Source organism: Microtus pennsylvanicus, chromosome 18 (assembly GCF_037038515.1).
Source record: "Microtus pennsylvanicus isolate mMicPen1 chromosome 18, mMicPen1.hap1, whole genome shotgun sequence".
Classification (NCBI taxonomy): domain Eukaryota; kingdom Metazoa; phylum Chordata; class Mammalia; order Rodentia; family Cricetidae; genus Microtus; species Microtus pennsylvanicus.
In genome coordinates, this window is record NC_134596.1 from 20,510,001 (window position 1) to 20,529,683 (window position 19,683).

Below are 19,683 nucleotides of genomic sequence, written 5' to 3' on the forward strand. Positions count from 1 at the left end.
CTGGGGAGCTGCTGAAATCTTGGCTGATCTGTTATCTCCCAATGCTTTATAGGTCTTCGATGGGGAGATTAGTGCACAAGGTTACAGCGACAATTTGTTTACACGCAGGGAGAGATTAAGATCTCGTTGAAAAGGAATAAAAATAACATCACCCAGAGCTGTCACAGCGTGAGCCCCATTGTAATCAACACTGGTCTGATTTCAGGGATAATTTAAGACCAATTTATTATCTTAATTAAAAAAAATACGAAAGGAGAATTCAACATTTCAGATGGCGGTTAGATTGCTAGAGGTGTGGCCTCTGGAGGGTCCACGGATAAAATAGAACACACAGGATTCCAGCCGGGAACACTTGGTAGGTAAAAATAGAAAATTTTCTTTTTTATCCACCTCCCTCTTTTCCTTTAAGCCAGTGGCAAATCAGAAGGCAAAACAATGCCTTGGTTTGCAGATTGTGGTCCTTCTAAGACCCACGCACAAAAGGGTAAAGAAAGCACCCTCCCCGCCCACCACACCCACCACACCGCTTTTGTTTGGAGTCTTCAGTTTAGTGGGGCTAGGTTTTAGCATTTTTCCCCTCCCCGTGTCTTAATGAAATCTGTTAAGAAAAAAAAAGTCTTTGCTTTGGGTCCAGCTTCATTTTCTCATTTTCCCTCATAACTAAATTCTTCCACTTAATCCAAATAGACTTGAAAAACTCCAAATGCAGAAGAGGGTGAGAAGGCCAGAACAGAATGATTTGTGGCCCACCCCCCACCGACCACCCCTTTGAAAGTTCCCCAGGCCAGGGGTAAACCTCACTACGCCGCTTTCTCTACTGCTGCCGGGGCAAAGCCCAAGGCCTGAATGGAGCCACAAAGAGGCCTTTGAAGCCCTGGAGGAAATGGCTCAGTGGGAAGCCAGGTAGACCCCAAAGGCTCTCTTTCCACCACAAATTAGTTCAGGAACAAGGCCACCTCTGGGACTCCCACCTCCGTTCCCAAACCAAGTCTACCCAGCCCACTCATTTGAAAACCAAACACTTTCCCTTGCGCCTCCCCGCCCTGTTTACAAACACATTTACGAGGCCTGATAGGTGACCTTATTTACTCAGCAACCTGTGGATTCATTTATCTTGAAATTAGTAGGTAATGAAGTGGAAAACCCCAACAGCCCTCCCACTAATTAACATGATAATAAGATTGTTTTTGCTACAGAGGTACAATTAGCAAGTATGAGCCCAAAGGGGGAGAAAGATCAATAAAGTGTCTGAAGGGTTCTTGCTCCCAGGTCTTCAAGACGGGAACAAAGAGCCAGCCACGGGCTGGAAGAGTCCTCCTTGTAAAACCTGCCCAACTCAAGCTTGGACTCCGCTGAAATCTTTTGATGCCTTCTGGAGAAAGAGGTGATGGGGACCGACTGGGGAAGGAACAAATTACCAAGCGCACGTTTTTTGGTGCCGTCCACGCTTTGAAAAAGAAAAAGAGACAAGCGCGGGAAAGTTTCAGATGCTGATGCTAAATGCACTTTGATGGGGTGGCGAGTGGAGTGGCTGGGGGTGAAGAATGCCAGCGGGTAATTACCCCCATAAAATGGTTCCATTTGCTTCTCTTTCCCTACATCCCAAGTAAATGGCTCCCCATAGAGAGGGAGGGAGGTGGGGTCTTCTTATACATCGCCTGTCCACATACATTTTCATGAGGTGATTGAACACAGAGTACCCAGCTCCAGTATTTATTTATTCCACAGACTGAGGTGTGTAGAGTAAATAAATAAGACTTTAGAGTTTCCCCAGTATGTATTTACCCAGTAGACTCATTTCTTGGGTAAATTACACGGATTTGGTAGCCTTCCATGACATTCCCCGCCTTGATTTTAAACATACACAAACAAAGAATTTGGACGTCCAAAGTGTCTAAATAGCCTAATTGAACTTGTGACACAAACCAGGAAGGCTGGAGACTTGGCTATGGAGGTGGAGGGAAAATGCCAGAGAGCACAGGCACAGATAAAATGGGTGGTTCTCTGAGACCAGTCCCAAGTCCTGCAGACGGAGCCTAGGCAAAGCTTCCTGGGAGGCTAAACGGTGATCTCCTAACTACAAAACCACAGCTGATCACAGGTTACCACCAGCTACAGCTCATCCTCTTTCAAAAGTGAATTTTCCTGTGAAATTCCTCAACCAGTTACATCTGGAATAAATGCTCTTAGTTGAGCGACTGTCTGGGTTTTTTTTTTTTTTTTGCATTTATTTGATCGTGAAGTTAATCATTTTAGGAGTCTGGTTGCTCCCACTATCTTTGACACAAGACGGTCTGTGTTTATGGAACTTAAGCTTCTGCATCGGACAAAGGAATGGATATCTTGTTTTCCTAAGTGGGAACTTGGTCACTAGAAAAAAGAACGACCCTTGGTGGATTTTTTTTCAATGAAATTAGTGATGTTCTCACTTTTGGTCATTGTTTGAAATGATAGATGCTGTTAACTTATTTCTGCAGTGTCTTGTAGGAGAGCTGAAGAATTTAGTCAAGTGCTTGTCTGGAAAGCATGGGGGACCTGAGCTCTGGGAGAACCCACAGAAAGTGCTGGTGTGGTAGGATCATTGTGATCCTGGCCATAAGGAGGCAGATCCCTGGTGGTGGTAGGCCAGCCTAGTGTACCAGGCTGATCCAGCAACTATTTGTTTGTTGTTGTTGTTGTTTAAATTAAACAGTATCTTCATGTTTTGCATTCATTTTAATTTGGGAACATTCTCATTTCTTAAATCTTTGTATCTTTTGAGTGAGGGACAGCGACATTCTTCTTTCTAAGGGACGTTTGAATGGTTTCCCCAAATTTAATTAGGAAATTGATGTCTGTAATATCTGGGGTGGTGTGTGACAGGAGAGAGGAAGGGACTTCACATCCACAGAGAGAAGCTAAGTCACTGCCTAGGCTGCAATCCTGCTAGTCATTGATAAACAGGACTTGAGCTCTTCTCTGTGGGTGGACTACCAGAAGAAAGCTGGAGTATGTCCCGGGCAGGAAAGAGAAGGAAGGAACTGATCTGTTAACATTGGATCCATCCACTTGCGCCCCATGACCCCAGCCTTAAATAGAAAAAAAAAAAAAAAACGAGGGTTTCTGTCTTTTCAATTATGCATAGACATGACAGGAGTCCTTGTCTTTTGTTTTTGTTTTGTGTGTATGTGTGTGTGTGTGGTGTGTGTGTGTGTTGTGTTTGATGCCTCTTACACCCTCTTTTTGATATACCACACCGAACAGTGAGGAAGTCCTTTCAATGACAAACGAAGAAAGCCCTTCAAAACTCTAGGGGCTCCCATCTTTGGAGTTTTTGACCCCCTATTTTTCATATTCCATAATACCAAATTATTCCATAATACCTTACCTAAGAGTCACGTCCCTGTAGAATACATACTAATTCTAAGACCCAAATGAATTGCTCTAAAATCTCTTTTTTTTCCCTAAAGAATAATTTGAGAATTCTCCACTATCTCTGGAGATCACTTGGGACACCCTGGGGTGTCATACAATCTTGCCTGGGTAAAGCTGCCCTGGGCGGGAAAGGAGATTTCTTTTTTTTTTTTAATAACTGGAGCCACTTTCTGCTAGAAAGAAGTCCCATTGGGTACTGTGGCTTCACTTTAAATCCAAATTCCTCATCTGCGAACAGTTAGAACAAGATGATGTAGCCCAGGAGAGTAAGAACTTGAATTCAACTCAGAGAACAGAAAAGTACTGCAATTGTGGCGGGTAAAGCTTCAAAGGATGGCGTAATGGCCTCCACCTGTTAGACACAAACTCAAGCCCTCTAGTCTTCAAAATATGGCCAAACTGAAATTGCTGCCCCCATTTTGCAGATGGCAAACCTTGTACCTTGAAGCTCAAGGCACAAGGGTATGTAGGCGGTGAGCTAGTGGAGAGCCCCAAGCAGTTTGGACTGCAGAAAGAACTTAACAATGTCTCCTTCAATGGGAAGAGCCATGGTTGGAGAACCCCAAGAGCTAGGGTGGGGCTCTTTGGGAGTCCCCCAACTGTTGCCTCTAGAAGGCATTTATCATTTGCCGTCTGTCAGCAAGGCTCTGTAGGTACCATTTTAAAAGAGGAGCCTGCCTAAGTTCTTTCTGAACTAAGAATCCTCCAATGGTATACACCAAGGTTTTCACAATTAGCAGCAAGTTTCATCCATTTGACTTTAATGACTTGGTAAACTAAATACCCCAGATTGTTATTAAAAAAAATAAAATAAAGTGCTTCGGTGGGAGACGGGAGTAGATACAAATTTAAGTTAATGTAATTCCCTTATTCCTTGTTAAGGGGTGAACACGAGATGAGGAATTTTTAGACGGGCTCCAATGAGCTGGCTGTAATAAGTAGCCTTTTTGGCCTAGATTTGTATCTTCCTTGAGAATAGTAGTAATTTTCGAGTTTCCTTGTAGATTTTTTTTCCTTCCTTACATATCCAGTGTGCAGTAGGGAGTGCGTCTCAAGATGTGAAGCCCGTGTAGACTATTAATAATCAAGTCCTCCACCCTGTAGTCTTAGAAAGTTCCTGATATGAACAAGACTGAATCCTCCTTCAGCCCACAAGATATCAGTTGTCTCTCTTATCATATAGCTGGCAGGATAAGTCAGAACCATTTGGAATCCTAGTGTTTGGACAACTTTTTGGAAGCCCCATGCCTCTGATCAATCAGCCTATTCTTTGCAACACATGTTCTGAGCAACGTGGCTTTATGACTTCAAAGCCCAACATGGCTAGTGGATCCCCATTATCCAGTTTATCTAGTTCTCCAAGGTAGGATGGGCTTGCTGTTTACAGGGACCATAGCTTCATAAGTCAACGTGGGAAAGGTGGATTTAGAGACTGGTCATCCTCCTCCGCGTGGAAGGGAGCTCAGCACTAGCTAAAACCTGGGCCCCAGGGGAAGGGATGGAAAGTAGAGGCCTCTGCACTTGTGGGATATTCCAAAGTCAGAATGGAAAGCGGCCATGAGCTTTCCTCATTGTGGAACTCGGGACAACTATATAGAAAGTTCATCAAAGAGAGTACAGTGAGTCTGTGTCTTATTCTTGTTTATGAATGCTTGCTACCTGTTCCTCGACTTCAAGATGTTCTCCCTCAGACAACAGAAAATGCAGGAGTCTCACTTGGGGGGGGTGTAAGAAAAAAGTCTTGCCTATAAACCTTCTCCTATTACAAACCTGGCCATCAGTTTTGTAGTGGGTGGAGACAGCATGGTTTTTAATTGATCAGAAAACTCATCTGAAAGAAAAAAAAATCTAACTTCACATTCTTGTGTTTATACCCAGTAGTAAGTAGACTGTTGCCTACAATGGGACAGTTGTGATTTTCCTCTGCTTTTCTCTGCACAGGATGAAACTCATGACTAAGTATGACCATCATACGTCCGCCCTGCCTCTGCCCATTACTTGGTATCAGCTGGCTTTGTTTTCATGGCTGCTTGCTGGCCTAGGATGGAGGGCTGTTTGGGATTTGGAGTTGGCCTTCTTCCCAGGAGTGGCTCCCTCTGTTAAAGTTGAAAAGCTTCTGGCGGGGCCAGAGGATAGGAGCTAGTGTCCTTGCTGCATGTTGGCAGGTCACAGACATGACTAGAGCCATCGCAGGTCCTTCTTCATCAAACCCATGAGTTTCTTCATTCATTTTATCCAGGTCCCCAGGCACAGTGCCAGGTAGCAGGAACATGGGTAACTATTTTTAAATACTGGGCCAAGAGAAAAGACTGTGACACACAGTCATGAGTTTCATCGTTTGTGAAGGTACAAAGGAAAAATTAGAACTGCCCAACTTTAGGCCAGTGGTTCTCAATCTGTGGGTCATGATCCTTTGCTGAGGTAGGGAGTTTTGAATGACCCTTTCATAGGGGCCACCTAAGACCATCAGAAAACAGTTTGGGAAAAACACTATGTAAATCTCATAAAACATGATGATTCATAAGAGTAGAAAAATTACAGTTATGTAGTAGCAATGAAAATAATTTTATGATTTGGGAGAGAATCTCCACCCTTTTGGATGGAGGAATAGACCGAGATCGGAGGTCACTGGTGGCTTCTCTGCTCCATGGCTTCTCTGATCTTTCAGGTTCTTACCCCAATAACTGACTCCCGATTTTTTTTTATTTTTTATTGATAAAGAATAATTAGATAAATGCTTCCATGGTATCCACAGTCAGGAATGAAGCAGAGATACATGCTTGTTCTTACTGTTTTTTGTTGTTGTTGTTGTTGTTTTGATCCAGTCTGGAATCCCAGCCCATGGGAAGAACAACCAGCTGTAGTATAGATTTTTCCCACTGTAGCTAACCTAACTTTGAGCGTCCCTGAGAACATGCTCAGAATTTTTTGTCTTTTTCTCTGGGAATTCTAGGTTCTGTCAAGTACATACTGTCTTGAACAAATCAAATACAGACTAAGTTTCCACATCCACAGATACATGTGACTATTCTAATACTGAAGAACCGCTCAGCAAGGATCTGGGTTCTATAGAAATGGCAGTTTTACTGAGATGCCTACTATGAATTGGTGTTTCATTAAAAACCAAAAGAAAAGTCGTACAGAGCAATAATTTGGAAGTCTGTTTGTAGTGGGTAGAATTTTTAGTCCAGGATGGAAGAAGCCATAGAAAGTTATAATCATTCTACTGGGATCCATTTCCTAGGTGGCTGTGGCCAACGCCAATGTCTTCCTGAACTTTAATTCAGAAGCTGGCCACACCATTTTCCCATGAAATCTGTGATATGGTCCATCTTTTCAAAACACGAAGGATGCTTACCAGGGTTCTTGGGTTTTTTAAATATTTTCATAAAAATTAATTTCTAAGTACATTAATGTTGTCACGTGACCAAAGGAAATAATACGAGAGGGATGAGCCTTGGGAGCTCCTTCAGTCTCTGGAGATATCAGAAGTAATTGGTGGGAAGCGTGCTGTTCAAATGATACTTCATATCTACTGCAATTAGATATTTATGCCTATTCCTCTCCATCACTTCCACAGTGTTTCCAACGTACGAACCCGAACATGAACACACACACACACACACACACACACACACACACACACACACACACCACTCTTCTGCACTGCTGCTCAACAGCTCTCTTTCTTCTGTTTTTCTATTTTTTTCCCCCAGACTTCCTGCCTGTACCATGTAAATCTCTATGCTAAACACCTGGCAGGCTTCATCTTGAAAATGAAGGCACACACCCCTTAAGAGCACAGCCCACAGCCAATTTACGGCTGCCCCTGCAATTGGGAAACGGGTCCCTCCACAAATCTCTCCCCTTCCTCTTCAGTTCGATAAACTCTTGGCTCCTTTGTCAGGTCAGCCCCACTCTCGTTGACTTGTGATTGAAAAAACCTTACAAATGGGTTTCAGTCACCACTCAGCAGAGCCGCTGCATGGAATCCTTCTGGAGGGAGGCAGGCTTTTAACTTGATTGATGAAATTATATCTAAATCTAGTAGATTTGGGACTTCAAAGACATTTTTCCCTACTTAGGGCATCCCGGATGAAGGGTGTATGCTATTTGTACCAAACTCCCAGGCTCAAGTGGTTCGCAAATTGACCCCTTTGTAATAGGGTAAAGGTTTCTTGCTAGATAACGGTGGTTCATTTTGATTAATTATGCCAGGGAATTAATGTATGATTACTAACTTTTAGCAGACCCTGCTCCTTCTGACCCCAGCTGCTTGTTTGTGTGGCTGGTTGTAATTTTCGACCGATGGGTTAGGAGAGGTCACTGTGTGGTCAGCATATTTTAAACAAAGGAGGAGGAAGAGGAGGAGAGGCCTCCAAATGGAGTGGACACTAGTTCACAGCCTTGACAGAGAAGGCCTGTTAAGTGTTTTAACAGGAGGCTTTTATATATTTACTCTTGACCAGAAAAGCTGCTTTGCCAGAATGGAGAAGAACCTCAGAAGATGTGGAGAATAATTTAATGGTAAAATGTTAGTCCATAAATGTCACTGCATATAGGTCCCACTGGCCTGGGATCTTGTTCAAGACAAAATGGTAAAAGAAGAGTGTTGAATTGGGGCAGACCAGGAGAACTGAGAGCAAAGGTTCTTTTCAGTAATGTGATTTTTCTAAGAGGTGGTGTGGGGTTTAAGTAGTTATTTTTAGATTAACTGCTCAATGCTTCGAAGCAAGAGACTGCAGACTAAGCGGATAATACTTCCAATTATTCTTATTTTTTTTTTGTATTTATACCTAGATGACTCTTCTGCTGTGATGCTCCTGTCCGTACCAAGAATTCACAGCATCCACTACCTGTCGATTCCTAGTGGTCTGTTCTCAGTGCCCACTGGCCTCTGAGGTGAGTGGAGATTTCGTGGTCTTTTTGTATCCAGGAAAATAAGCGTGCTTATCACAAAAACTGGGCTCTCAGGGTGCTGAGAAATATTTCCTAGAGAAATATTTCCTGAGAAATATTTCCAAGTCACAGAAGCTGACTTTCTTTCAACATTCAACTGTGAGGAATCCCCTACACAAATGCTACGGGTGTTATCAGTTGTTTTCTGATTACGACTTTATTGAAACCCAATTATAAAGCTCCAAGAGAGGACCAAGAAGAGACCATTATAAGGGAAACAGAAGTGTGTGCATGTGTCTGTGACTGTATTCTCAAGAAAGCAGAGAACAGGAGAAGGTGTAGTTATGCAAAAGTTTGGCTTGCATTGGCATTTGGTTTGTGAAAAATGCTGTGTGTCATAGATCTGAAGAGGGGGGGGAGGAAGGGAGGGAGGGAGAGAGAGAGAGACAGAGAGACAGAGAGAATATTACAATGGAAAGTGTTACATGATGCCACATTCAACTTTTAAGCATTATAAAACATCCTTTTCCTAAGGTGGTTCAGAAATAAACTGTGTGTTAGCATTCCGGTTTTGTTAGCTCTGTCCAGAAGGGTGTGGAAAGGCGCTGGGCATGCTGACAACGGCTGATCGCCCATAGCCTTTATGGACAACATAATCACAATTACTGTATTTCAAACAAGCCCCTTTCAAAAATTAGAGGTGTTGATGACTTTAATGGGGACATAGACCATTTGTCTGTTCCATTATTGCAATTACTGTCTGGCTTGGTGTCCTCTCTCTGACAGTGGCTAATGCTGTATACTTCAAAGAAAGATATAAACCCTCAATAATGCACTTACGGCCCAATTCACATTCAGCTCTTCATGTCCCCACCGTGGTCACCCCACCTCTTCTCTGGCACAAGTGACTGGAGGCCTGTCCACGCACAGATGCACACTGCTGGGGCAGAAGACTCTGTTAAAGAAATATTAAAGAAATACATTTTCATGGCTCTTACATTGGACCTATAGACATAGGCAATGCAAGAAGAGAAGAAACACAGGGACGTCATATGTGTTTAAATTGTCGATACAAAGACGTGGAGTCACCATACCCGGTCCTCCTTTTGAAGCATGGCTGCCCCCATATCATCCGAAATTCTCTGGGGGCAAGGGGGACAACTGCCTTGGAAACACCTGTGGCATTTTTTAGGGATTTAAAACACCAATCCATTGGATAATAGTCTTTTCCCACAACCCAACCTCCTACTTTTCTGTTCTTAGGTACCCATAGTTGTGGAAATAGATAGAATAAATATGGGTATATTTTTAAACTAGATTATATACTATGTTCATGTCCTAACTATCTTAAAACATTTTCTCTTAATTCTTGCCTTGCTTCGTTTAGATCTGATCTGATTTGGTTTGTTTTGTGCTACAGAAGTCATAATTTTGTTTGTTTGTTTTGTTTTCTCTTTTGTTTGTTTTGTTTGCTGATTTTTTTTTTGTTTTGCTAGGTTTTTTTGTTTGTTTGTTCTTTTTTTTCCCCCCCTCTGTGTAGGCCTGGCTGTCCTGGAACTCTTTTTGTAGACCGGGTTGGCCTGGAACCCACAAATCCTCCTGCCTCTGTTTCCTGAGTGCTGGGATTAAAAGTGTGTGCCATCACACCTGGCTCCAGAAGCCATAAATCCTACTCTTATTTTAAAATGGCAAAATGTAATATGACATAGTACATCTTCATATATCCAAAAGCTTGCAATCTGAGGAAACAAAGGAGTCTGGAGGACACATGTCTCTAGGGTTGTGTGCTGGTTTCTGTTCTGGCTTCCTGGAGAATATTGCTGATTGACCAACAGCCCTGACATTCAGGGGCTCTGTCGTTCATATTCTCTTATTGTCCAGACAAGTCTGACCACTGTTCTCCAGACTTTACTGGGGATACAATGAACATTCTGCTGTGGTCCCAAGACCTCACAAAGTCTATAGGGTTTTGAAGTTAAAAACTAGAGCAAATGCAGGGTGGTGGTGGTGCACTCCAGAGGCAGAGGCAGGCTTTCTGAGTTCAAGGCCAACCTCTACTACAGAGAGAGTTCCAGAACATCCAGGACTGCACAGAGAAACCCTGTCTTGCAAAAACAAAGCATAAAAACATTAGAAACGAAAAAAAAAGTAACAAAAACTGGAAAAGAGCCCTACATATTGAAGGTGCTGTTACTAAGACTTGTTTCATAACTCTGAAATGAACAGAAATGACCAGCTTCATGCTGGCAGCTGCCCCAACAGTGAAGGTGAAGCTGCATCTGTTTGTACCCCAGTGAACAGACCAATGAGTTTCTTTAGATTTCAGTTACATGTCTCTGTCTCTTAGATCTTCAAGGCTGCACTGATGTTTTCTATGTGTCTGGGTCTACCTGAAGAAAAGGGACTTGGAATCCTCTCCTGGGAGACAGGAGACTTTAGGTCAACTGATCATCTTGGTTCACTTGACTCCATTCCTGGAACACAGGAACTTCAAGGTTAGAAGAGAAAGTTCCAGGCAGACCATGACAAATCAGGTTGCTAGATACGAGCCTAGCCTCCAGAAACCAAATTCTAGTCTGTGGAAACTTGGATTTTAATCTGTAAGATGTGGACAGGTTGTCACTGATGGGATACGCCCCATCTTGGAGGAAGTGCCTTCCAGTGGGGATAGGAATTCTTCCTTGTGCAGGCAGATTTTCATTAGCCGTGCTGACTAATCTTTGCTGGCTGTTGGCAAAACTAAGCTCAGCGAGTCATTTTTTAGATTTTTTACGCTAGAGATTGCAATGCAAACTCTAATAATCCTCACATCCCTAAGTAAGCTGTTTACTGAATGTCAGGAGCCATCAAGAGACAGATTGGTTAGTTCAGCTTAACAGGCTAAAGAGGCTGTTGCAGAAAGTTGAAAATAAAGCAACCCTCTACAGCTCAAGGTACAGAAAAGGCCTCAATGAATTTTAAAAGGGAACAATATTTTGCATTTTTTTTTAAGTCCAGAGGTGGCACTCCATGGGACTTCAAAACCAAACTGAAGAACGATGGGCGTAGCAATGTTCTTTCTAATCACCGGCAAAATCTATCACACATGTTCTTTCAAGTAAAGTTTATTGGTAAGAAACTGCTACTTGAGAGCCACATGTTAACTCAGACTTGCCAAGGTCAGGCCAGGGCAATAAACCCTTGAACCTTACAAATATGCAAAGCTGACATAAATAACAAATTAAACTCAGCCAGGTAGAACCTGCTGACCGGTAGATATGAGACAGATTCCGACCCCAGGGACCAGCGGCTCTTGATTGGGAAGGAAAACTGGTCTTACCCTCTTTGTTCACTGGCCATTAGTTTTGCATCTGTGAGGCCCTTTGCTCTTCCCTGCTGCGGAGAAGCCCAATAAAACGGTTCTGCTAAGTTCTCTGCCAGCCACGCCGTGTTACAGCTCACGGTTTGTTGGTGTGGCATATTGGACTAATGACTTAGCTTTTCTTTATGGGAGAACGTAGAACATTGGGTGGAATTGATGTACTTTTGAGTTTAAAGCCACTTCTGTGTGTGTGTGTGTGTACTCATGCATACGTACATATATGAGTGTGGTGTGTGTGCATGTATGTGGTTGTGACTGTGGGTCTTCGTGCTTCTTTAAGAGAGCTCGCAGAGTCCAGAGGAGGAAGTCGGGCATCCTATGATATCGCTCATCTTCTTATTCCTTTGAAGCAGGATCTCACACTGAATCATAAGCTAGATCTGGGGCCAGCACATCCCAAGGATTTTACTGTCTTGTCCTCACAGGGCTACGATTGCAGGAGCACATATGCCTGAATCTTTATGTGGGTTTTGTGCTCCAAGCTCATGTCTTCGTTCTTGTCCACTGAGTTGTCTAAAGCGATGTCAAGATGACGGAAACTAGATTGTCTCTAAGGAAGAAGTTGTGTCCATGACAGCCACACCAAACTCTTACTGGGAAAATGGAATGTTTGGAATGCGACTTGATCCCACCTAAGGTACAAAAGGGAACAGGCAGCTACAAAGAACACAGCAAAGAGAGAGCGCGCATCCTCTTAAATTTCAAGGAAGGAGTCTTTCTTGGTTTTTGTCCTGGAATTATCAAAGTGACACAGAGGCGGAAAAGGAAGTAAAGGGCTTGGCAGGCCCTCATCACTGCCCAGAAATCTCACTAGAAGCCCATCCTTGATGTGGCCATGAGGCTGAGAGCATTTGTAGATAAGGAACATATTTCTGTTGAGCAAACAATGTAGGAATTCCCAAGGTCTTTTCAAAGTGCCAGCACTAAGCTGCTATAATTTGATTCTTTCTACAGACTCGATCTTTTGGCAGATTTAATCTACAGTGGATTTCATTAGATGTAGCCTCTCCCACTTGAGGAATTGGAGGATGGAATCTCACGGCTTTCAGCTTTTTCTGCTCAGGCTTTCACTGTTGGCTGTGGCTCAGGGTTAGTTTTAATCCCATGGCTTTCAGAAGCCACGAACGCTTATGGGGAGGAAGTACTCCCTCTACAGATTATTCTTGAGGGAAAAGCATTCTTTAGCAGTTTCTTTCTTTCTCTTATTTTTTTATGATTGATTTTTTTAATTAAAGTATAATTATATCACTTCCCTTCTTCTAGCAACCACTTTATAACTTGCTAGTGGCAGCATGGCCATTCTTTGTGCGCGTCCTCAGGGAACAGTAAAGAGATTATGTGTCCTGCTTTTCCTGGGAGGCAGGTTTGGAGGTGGAAGACATTAGACCACATGACAGGGAAGGAAAGAACATAGCAATTTTGAAAATTTTAGTTAGCTGTCTATAGAGCAAAATATGGAGCTGTAACTTGTTGGTTTATTTAAATAATTTTATAATTTAGACTGAATGAATGTTATGGTTTATTTGAATAATAATACTGTTACCTTTGAACACAAGTTTAAAATTATAAATGGTAACTGTATCTGTAGATCTTTATATGCCTACATATATATCTACCTACAGATTTTCTTTTTTAGAAAGGGTCTCATTATGAAATTCAGGCTGATCTTGAACTTCTGATCTTCCTGCCTCAGCCTCCTCGGGGATGTTAATCCAGTCATAAGCCGACACACTTGACTGAAATAGCATTTAACGTGTCTATCAATTTAACATCTGATCATATGCATTGTGTAATTGTAAAAAAAAGTATTTCTCCCCAGGCACAGATGACTGCAGGGGTCACTGTGGCAGTGAGGAGACAGGCGGGGCAAGTGTGTGTTCTGTTTTGTCAGGTGCCTGCTCGGGTCTGATGGATGATTGTTCCTTGAACCTCAAAGGAAGAAAGATGTGTTCTTCTTCTTTTTCTCTTTTTGTCCCCCCTCCCTTTTGGTCATTGGCCCAATTTAAGGAAAAGATGTTTGGAAGAGAATCTTGGAGGGGAATGAGACCTTACTTTCGCATGGAATTAAAACACCAATAATTAGCAGGCAAGATAGGTGAAACCTGTGGCTATTTTCCAAAAAAAGCAAAAAAACCTGGGTGACAAAAAATGATATTCCATTCCACTGCTATTTTCCCCTAATTTGTATCATAGTTTTTCATTTGAAGGCATGTGCACACGTCACATCCTCCGATGACGTCAGCAAATCTTTTTATTTTCCAGGAAACGTGAATCCTCAGCAGCTCACTTTTCAAACCGGATAATAATCTGTGTCTAAAATCTAAGTCAACTTTAGATTCTTTGGGGGGTCTATGAATGTGATGTCACTAATGCATGTCTAAGCAGTAAACTGCCAATGTAGGAACATGTCTCATGGCATTCGCTAAATAGTCTAGTCTTACTAGCCGTTGTGTTTCCGGGTTGAGATAGCTTATGTTTTGTAATCTTTACTTAGTTCAGAGGTTCTTCATGCAGGTCAGGTTTTCAGACCAGAAGATAAGTTGCATCTTCTACTCTCCCTGGGGTTGGCATAGCTGTGTTAGCTTGAAGTTGAGTAGATTTAGGGGGTAACGGGGTGAACATTGTGATTTTTTTTTCTCTTACCTCCTCTTCTATCATCTGGTACCTGGACTAGCTCGCATATGAATGGTGACCACCCAACCCCAGTCCTGTGAGACTTCATGTTCTGATGCAAACTGTCAGGCTGGCTTCCTAGCCTCTGGCTCAGTGTTAATCCACCCTTCCAACCTTGACCCGTCTGGGCTGCTTGTCTGGGCAAAACTAGACACCTGGCAAATTTTAAAGTTTAATGTCAGGTTAATCTCAAGTTCTTTTGGTAAAAATAGAATAGCCTTGCTCCTAGCCTCTCTGTTGATTGTAGGCGGGAGGTGACTTGAGTGAGCAGGGAGCAGCAATTAACAGGCTCTTGGACAGGAAGTTAAATCATACAGTACATTACTACCTTATTTATTTTTGGATTCTCATGGATCCAAGGTTGTTGCCTGTAAGTCTCAAGGACTAAAGGATTAGAATGTGCAGAAATGCATATATATCATTGAAGAGAGAGTCTTGTTACTCTTGTCTATTCATCTCTGGCTTCGGGGCACACACTCTTGAATTGTATTAAATATTATAAGAAAATGTTTATTTAAAGTCCTTTCAACTGACAGGCTATTAAATGCTAGATCAAACGATGAAGAAATTCAACATCAGACCTGTTAGTGGGCCAGGGCAGGGTGGAATATGCTGATCCCTGTATAAACAGAGAGACGCGGAAATATCGTCAACTCCATTGAACCTGTTGAATGGGGGCTCACGTGAACAAGAACTGAGTGAGGCAGTTTTTAAAATTGCTGTCCAAGGGCAAGCTGAGCTGACTAAAGCTGAGGTACTTACGAATCTACCGGAGAGAAGGAAATGTTTTTAACAACAGATGTTTTGCTACTAATTCTTTAGTCCACCACGGAAGCCAGCCCCCACAGAATCCAGCCCATTCTGATTGTTTGTCTGGACATTCATATCCAAATGATAATAGAAACATAATTAGCAAGGGATGAAGGGAAAACACCCCTTTTGGTGCCTCTTTTCCCCTTCACAAAGCAGTTAGTGGAGTTTTCATATCCAGGTCATTAATTTTTATCTGTCTATGGTAAAATGATTTGGGTCTGGGTGGAGGAAAATCAAAGTCTCCTGTTAGTCCAGTAATAGGTTGGTGGGAATGGCGTTCATGCTGCCAAGCAGCCTCCTGGCAGAAGGATAGCAGGGAAGTATAATCAGGTTAAAACTTGATGTTGTAACTTACCTGAATGAAAGACTTTTCTTAAGGTGACATTAAGATGAAATATTTAAGATAAACTGGAAGATTTGACTGGGAATTCACAATGGCTCTCTGAAATAGTCTGTCCTGATTTACAGATCCTCAATTTTCAATTTATGAGCTGAGACCAGAGTATACCACCAGAGGATGAGAATAGAGTAGTCATATTAGAGGCAGCTCATATATCCTAAAGACAGACTTTGGAAGAATTAGAAAGTATAATAAAGTGCCCGTCCCTTTAAGACAGGGCCTGGCTCCCTGCCAATTTCCAACCTAAAGCATTAGATATTTTTAAAGCCCTTAAAACTGTCACTTTCCCCCTGGACTTTTTGTCATCTCTAAATGAAAAAACAGTACCGGAGAGATTTGCCCATATTGTTTCCAGTCTCCTCAGGATATTTTTGAAAAGTAAATATTTATTGCTGACAATAATTTTTTTTTTGCGAAGGTTACCTAGCATTTCAAGTGCAGACCCGGGCATCTGAAAGGCAGAGAAAGTGCCCCTCCACCTCCAGGGCACACACAAACGGGAAACTTGCAAACAAGGCCACCGGAAATGTGAACCCTTGCGATTTTTTTAAAAGTCTCATTTCAAAGCAGACATGGACAATGATTGCTGGAGAGTCAGGCCGAGGACATCTGTGGAACTCGGAGAAGTTTAGATGTAGCCTAGGGACCACTGGGCATCAAAGAGAGAGCAGCTTGGAGGCCTCTTCCAGTCTTCATTCCCGCTCAGCATCTGGAAGTGGATTTGACACGAAGATCAACACAAGGACCCTTAGCGCCTTCATCGCCTCCTTTTGCTGGGATTCCATGGGCCAACAGAAACCATCGCTTCGTGGCCCCATGTGCTTTCCTTGCTCTGAGGGACTTGTGGGCTTTCACTTTTTTAAAAGCGTTTTATAATCAGATAAGTTAGGAAAGAACCAAACCAAAACATGCTAAGCAAGCTTTTTTTTTCCCCTTCCAAGACTTTAATGCACACCATGCGCCTTAAATCCAGTTTGATGGAGATTTTAGCAAGATGCAATCAGTAGATCATATTTTGCTAAATGCCAATTTGAAGGTGAAGGGAAAACAGAACCTGCTAAACCCTTTTAGGATTGCAGCCTTTGTAATATAAAACTTCATAAGTTATTCAGGTAAAGAAGCCTAAGTGGCAATGCATAGAATTTCATATGGAGATGTCAAAATGCCTCTCTCTCCCTCTCTCTGTCTCTCTGTCTCCCTCAATGTACACATGTACATATATAAATATTGTATAATACATATATAAATATATATTACATACGTACATGATATGTAACAACACAGACACACACACACACATATATATGCTAATGTATAACATAAAAATAAGGAGCCCCAGGGACAGAAGACTGCTTCTCCATTTTCGTTTTTTTCTTTTTTCTTTCTTTCTTTTTTTTTTCTTTTTTTTTTTTTTTTGGTTTTTCGAGACAGGGTTTCTCTGTGGTTTTGGAGCCTGTCCTGGAACTAGCTCTTGTAGACCAGGCTGGTCTCGAACTCACAGAGATCCGCCTGCCTCTGCCTCCCGAGTGCTGGGATTAAAGGCGTGCGCCACCACCGCCCGGCTGCTTCTCTATTCATTCACAATACAGATGAGGACACACACACAGATCCACATTCCAATGCAATATCCCTACACATCCACATGCACACACATGGACTGGACCACTTAGGATTTATATGTGTTTCCAAGTCAAGGAAAGTTTAACCAGCAAGGGATTTAACTGATTTTATATATATTTCCTGCCCAAAATAATGTCTTCAAATAATCAAAAGAGACATAAGCCCTTTTACTCCGAATATGAACATGGGACTATGTCAAAGATGCAGTACAAATTAGTGACTCAGCAGCAATAATTAGCTAAACTACAGCCAGGAAGAAGAGAAAACAGAAAAACAGTGTAGACCTGCAGGCTTGAATTTACGTTGATGTTTGATTTGCAAGGACTTGATCTCATGCCTACTTCTATTTATACGAAAGGCTAAGAAGTGCAGTTTCTCTATTAGCAGCAGATTCAAGGGTCTATTAATAAGAGAACCAGGGAGATGAGTATTGGATAGATAACCAAGGCAATTAGTGTTAGGGTGTATTCTTGAAATTGGCATGGACTGTGCCAAAGGTCGTCTGGGTATTCAGTGTAAGTATCTAGTTAACAGCTTAGTGTCCATAGAAGCAACTCGGCCTGGATTGAGATTGTCAAGGGTCGCAGAAATATGCTTCCAGGCCTGCAAACAGGGAACAATATTTAGGCTCAATTGTAGGAAAAGCCATCGGGGGAAGCAAGATGATGTACATTCGCAACGTTTTTGATTCAAGGGATATAAAGCAAAACTTGACAAAAACTCTCAGGGCTGGATGTAGGCTAGAGGAAGAGAGCTTGCATCACACACAGGCCCTGGGTTCTACTCCTACCTTTGCAGACAAACAAAACCCCATGGGAGTCAAAAGCAGTTGAGAATGTTTCTTAAGGACATTAAGTACTGAGATCAGCATCAAAAGAGGTGCACGTGATTCAGTCTTATCTAAATGAAGTTCTATTACCCTCAGTCCTTACGAGCTCTGTAAGATTTATCAACGATTCCATTCTAACAGCACAAATGAATTCGTTATTTTCCCAGGAGCAGCTGGCCTTCAGTTTGTCGAGGGAATGCCTATGCATCAATGCCTCGATACCCCTGAGACCCCTGACATTTGCAGTACGGACCACGTAATGAGGGCTTTGACTGTGGGCACATGAACCTTGGGGTCTGTAAACAGGGAGGAAGGCGCCTCAATCTATGTGAAAGCGGCAACCCTTCGAGTTGCTGTCCTCTCAAGTTCTTCTGGTTTTCAATTTCCTTTTCCTTTCCTCCACTTCCTTTCCTCCCTCCAAACTATGGGTTTTCTTAACAAGGGAAGGCCCTCACTGTTGAATAAAGTTCCACTTTTTTGTGTGGTTCACACAATAAAGTGTTCATTTTCTGTACCCATTCATCTGTTACTGGACATCTATTCTGTTTCCATTTCTAGGATGAGGGAAAAGGTAAACAGGTACAAGGCAATGAAGAAGAAAGTCGGTGGAGGACAAACCAAAGCAAAGCTTTTTGGGAAATACCACAATGACATTTAATATGCTAATTGAAAAAAATTAAAAGAAAAATTTTCCCTGTTCATAGCTGCTATCACACAAGGCCTTATTTATGGGATATTGCTTAATGGTGGACTTTAGAAATAAACTTTTTTTTCTTGAGACATGTACTCTATGCTGTGAACTCACTAAATAACCAAGCATGACGTTGAACTTCTGTCTCTCCTTCTGCCGCCTCCCTCGTGCTTGGATGACAAGTGTGCACCATCATGTCTTTTTTTTTTTTTTAATGTGGAATTGCATATAAAGTCCAGAGCCTTGTTTTGCTGGGTGAGCATTCTGCCAGCTCAGACACGTCCTCAGTCTACGTCATCAACTTTGCCCCGAGAGGAATTCCAGGACACCAGTCTTCTCCTTTCTCTCTCTCTTTACATTTCAAGTCAGGAGCTAAATGCTTTGGCTCTGTTTCATTCTCTTGGCCTGCCTCCTTGGGCTCTTTCTAAGCAGGAGCTTTGGCAAGTGTAAGCCGATACATAAAATTTTCCTCTTTGTCAACTGGTAATCTCTGGTATGTGCTTAGGGTGGAAGCTGATTAATGCAGGAAGTTGGTGTGGACCACAGAGAAAATGCGGTATATGTACACAACAGAATTTTTTCAGCCATAGAAAAGAACAAAGCTATGCCACTTGCAAGAAAACAGGTGCAACTCAAGATGAAAATATTAAGTGAATTCAGTTGGTTGTCAATAACTATAATCTTATTTCCTCTCATTTATGGTTCTTAATTTCTTTACATAGATACAAAACTTTGCATGAATGTATTATTAAAGCTGCCCAGGGGAACAAGAGGGACGAATAAGATTCATGAGGAGGGGGAAGAAAAAAGAAAGGTGTGGAGAGGAATATGTTTAAAGTACAATATATATTTGTATAAAATACCCTTTTACATTTAAGTGGCTGGCACCCGAATAATGGTGTCTGAGGTTGGCTTCTGGCCCCTACATACATGTGCACAGGCAACTATTCTGCGCAGGAGCCCCAAGCCCTCCACACACAGAA

The 19,683-nt window shown here is 42.3% G+C and overlaps 1 long non-coding RNA gene across 1 annotated transcript; it reads left to right on the forward strand.

Annotated features, from left to right (window-relative positions):
- Positions 1-7,822: 7,822 nt before the first annotated feature.
- On the forward strand, positions 7,823-18,787 carry LOC142837579 (uncharacterized). The gene is made up of 3 exons (XR_012908292.1): positions 7,823-7,941; positions 8,215-8,316; positions 15,979-18,787. It is a non-coding gene; the product is annotated as an uncharacterized LOC142837579 (long non-coding RNA).
- The last annotated feature ends 896 nt before the right edge of the window (positions 18,788-19,683 follow it).